Below are 4,130 nucleotides of genomic sequence, written 5' to 3' on the forward strand. Positions count from 1 at the left end.
GCACAGCATTGCTGAGTCCTTGAAGGCAACGCTGTAGCCTATTCTTTTGTTTGCGTGTGAGATTGGTCCCTTGTCTTGTGTCTGTCTGTGTGTGTGTCCGTTTCTGCATGTGTTTTGTCTCTCCCTCCCGTTTTTCCTCTGTGATTTTGTGCCCTGGCACGCGTTCCTATGTCCTAGTGTGTTGTTTGTAACTGTTGTGAATGTTTACTTTTTTTCCAGATTATAAAAATAAAAAAATGCAACCATCCACTTTCTTGTCCAAGGTGCCTTACCACCGTCGTGGCCTGACTGCAGTATTGTTATGTTGTGAGTGTAGTTTGGCAGCTGAGTGTAAACACTAAAGCTGTTATTTTGAAACGTGTGTGGTACAGTTAACAGTGATCTGTCTCTTTTAAAGCATGATGTGGATTACAGTGTCTGTGCCTAATGAACTAGATTGAAATGTAAATGTGACTCACTTGAAACCAGCTGCTTAATGATGAGTCTGTTTGTACTTGTGCTTTAGCAAGGACGCCGAATTAAATGTAACCTTGTATCGAGACAGCGTGTTGGAAAATTTGTCTTTTCAACACTGCCAATTTCGTATGTTATTTCAACACATTTTTTAGATCCTTTAAAAAAACATATATATAAAATCGTGTGGCTGTGTGACATTTCACAGCGTGTCAACGAAAGTGTCAACCATATCAATTAAAACCCCAACAGAGAAAAAAGCCTTTTATTACAACCAATAGCACAGTCTTAAAGGTGGCTCTCTGTAAAAAAAAAATAAAAGAGCAGAAAGCGTGGGTTGTTTGCCTCACTAATGTCACTCATTTTACTTTTAAAGCAGATGCATTTTGGAAAATGTGCTCTTGAACTAAACCTGCGTTGTGTTAATGGAAGCTGTGCTGCTGGAGGTGAAGGGCTGCAGCCCTCCAGGGATCCTTGACAAAAAGCCATTAGTCTCCTGTGGGCAATACCCGCTACTTTACAGCACAGTATATAATGGACTTAACATGCTGGTCATGTAGCTTTGTGTTCTATCGTACTGGGATTAATCCCTAAAGGCTGATAGATGCTAAATGAATATTTATGACCCCAAAGAGTGCGTGAGTACAGTAGACACACGCGACACAAACAACAACCTCCAATTTCACCACAGGTGGGTCTCAGTGTGTGTGGTTGTGCGCCTTTATAACTGGCCGACATAATCAAATCCTCGTAACATACTTTTAACCAAAGCACTTTGCTGTAACATAAGTTTATAGATTTTGTTCAGTGGTAAGGTGACCCTTTCCTCTGGCAGCATGACTCCACATTCCTGAGTTGAGTTGGTGCACCGCGAAAGAAGACACAATTGTGTGCTGTAGAGCCTTTTGCTAGATTGTATGTGGTGGTGTTTGAACTACCTGTGCTTTCCCTATTTCTTCTGTTTTTAAACAATGGGGTGGGAGGATTTGATTGGTTGTTGAATAATTAGGCCCCAACTCCAAATCTGTAGGGACTCTCCCCTTGTATGTAGAACACTGAATGGAACCTAATTACGCTTTGAAGAAGGCTTTGTGCTGAAATGTGTCAGCGGTGATTTATTGTGATGTGAGCCTGATTAAATAAGTATTTGTCCTTTTGGGAGATGTGCTACCTTCACTCTGGAACATGCCTATTGGATTTTGGGTTTAGCATTCCACCAAGAATCTACATTGCCGAAGCGCAACCGCCTTTTTCAACCCAAGACAAAGTTTTTATCTGGCAAATTAAGTGTTTTCTGTATTTTTAATTTATTAATTTTTTTAAAAATTGCATTAGTGATTAGCATCCAAAAAGCACATGGCCAGCAACTGATTAGGGAGCACACACCTGTGATTGTACTAGACCTTTGCCATACAGTTGTTCTTACATTAATTTTTCCAATTATGTCATTGATTAATTAATTTCAACAAACCGTAAAAGTCACCCATCACCCAGAGCATTTTTCTGGCAGTGTGAGACTATGTCCACAGTGACTAGTAAAAGGTGCTGAAGGCAGTGTTGTGACATCAGTTTTTATCAATAATAAAACACTGTGAATAATGAATGTTTGTAATCTTCTCATGCATTTTGCACTGAAGTTTGATTGGCTCTTTCTCAAATCAGGTTAAAGGTTCTACTGCTGCAGACGTTTCTATGATTACAAGCTGGTTGTGCATCTAGTCATTGGCTGGATTTCTTGGTTTGTTTATCTCCATAAATGAACTGTCTTTGGCCGACTTGTTGATTGTATTATAACACAGGGTTTATATCATCCTCCTGCTGCCTACTGAGCTGCGCAGATAATTTAGTTTCTACCATGGAAAGTGTTTGAGTCACGCTCTGGCCATTGAGATATACCCGACCACACAGTAACCTGACAGCACCTCAGATTTGCATTAAAGTCTTTCTGATGCCATTTTAAAAATGTGGAATGGCTTTCATGCAAATGCCGAAACTCTCCCACATGACATGTCTGTTTTGTGGTTAAGGGCACTTCTTAAAATGATTTTGCTGCAATGCTCGCTCTTTGTAACATCAGCCATTTGCTGGGGTTGCACGAAATTGCAAATCAGCGGCTGGTTGACACTCCCGTGTTTGCAATGAGGAAAATAGAAAGGGGGAGGGGAGAGCAGAAACAGTATCCAACACCTGCAAATGGAAACTGTCATAGCCTGATAACAAACCTAGAGGAGGTTGAGCAGAATAAATACTAAGCTCTCTTGCGTCGCTGCCTAATGAGGTTTTCAACGATCCAATGCTGCAATGAGATGGAGAGAAGTGACTGGCACTGACTGAGCATGATTCACAAGGCGAGCCAGCTCCTGTGACCCCTGCAAGGATCTGTAAGTCTTAGTGGCCATACATTTCACTTCTCTCAGTGACTGAGATCCTATAGAAGATCATAAAAGGGAGTCACCGCCACGGCTGGCCGCTCCGCCCTGTCTTTGATTTAGTGCAGGGAGACGGCCGGAGACACTCGCCCAGCCTTGCATGACCAGAGGCAAATGAAATGGGAAACTGACCACCTCATCTTCTCAAGGGTGCCTTTGGAGGTTGGGAGAGCATTCAGTTGGGGTTGACAGGGGTGGTGAGGTTGGGAGTATATTTTACTAACAAGGACACACTTGGACACCTATTCCTGTACACATGGCGATAGGAGGAGAGAGAAATAAATCGTATTCTCCCAATGCCCTCAACATGCATGCAGCTGGACATTGCAGTGCTGGATTGCTGGAGAGCTTGTTAGCTGTACAGCTAAAGTATACTCATTGATTGCCTATACACAGATATATACATAGTAGATTATCTAAAAAAAAAAAAAAAAAAGGTTATATATGTTAGGTAGATGTTGTTGAAACCGTGTATGCCAATTGCTTGCTATCTGTTAGCAATGGAACAGTCAGAAGTACATTTCCAAGATAATTGTGGCTGATAATTGAGTTCCTTTGCTAATTTCAATAGCTCAAGTTCCTGTATTGTGTGAACAGTTAACTTCATTTAATATTGTATGTGGCTTTAGCAAGGTTGCACATGTTCCACCAAAACAAGTTCCTTATGGAAGAACAAGGACCAAGATGTCTTTGCAAATGGAGAAAAAGAGGAATGTGAAATCTCATTTGAACTGCACATTAGATTTAGTTACACATTCCAGATGTCTAATACAGCATCTTTAATTTCAACATTTGATGATAAGCCAAGGCCAACACTTCTGGGTGATGTGCAGCTCAAGTGTCTGCATTAGTCCTGCATTTGTGCCATTCAGCTAAGGCTCTTAACCAGAATGTTTCTGAGTGATTGAACGGTTAGTAGTTCTCAGACACTTTGGGTAGCATGCCTTCTCCTGCCGATCTAACCTGTGATCTTTTAATTACAGGGGTATTCTTGTTAACGCTAGGCTATCCTACCACCTTGAACTCCTGCCGTTCACGGTTCAAAAGTCCATAATCCAGTTAGGTGTGGGAGGCATGGGCTTCATTACAAATTAAATGGTCGATGCGCATCGGGAGGAAGAGAAGGGGGTGTCATATTAGCAACGTGGACTTGATATTATACGCTGTCATTTCTCTGCCTTGAGGTCTGCTTTGACATTGTCAGAGGAAGCCTTCGTCTTCACGGCACCATAAGAACTCCATTATATG

The 4,130-nt window shown here is 41.6% G+C and overlaps 1 long non-coding RNA gene across 1 annotated transcript in view; it reads right to left on the reverse strand.

The window, feature by feature from the left end:
* Window positions 1-3,708, reverse strand: part of LOC116686138 (uncharacterized) — a 24,729-nt gene extending 21,021 nt beyond the window's left edge. Inside the window, exon 1 of the long non-coding RNA XR_004331160.1 lies at window positions 3,699-3,708. This is a non-coding gene — a long non-coding RNA (uncharacterized LOC116686138). The remainder of the gene's footprint in view (window positions 1-3,698) is intronic.
* Between the last annotated feature and the right edge of the window lie 422 nt (window positions 3,709-4,130).

The sequence above is a fragment of the Etheostoma spectabile genome, unplaced genomic scaffold, assembly GCF_008692095.1.
Source record: "Etheostoma spectabile isolate EspeVRDwgs_2016 unplaced genomic scaffold, UIUC_Espe_1.0 scaffold314, whole genome shotgun sequence".
NCBI lineage: Eukaryota > Metazoa > Chordata > Actinopteri > Perciformes > Percidae > Etheostoma > Etheostoma spectabile.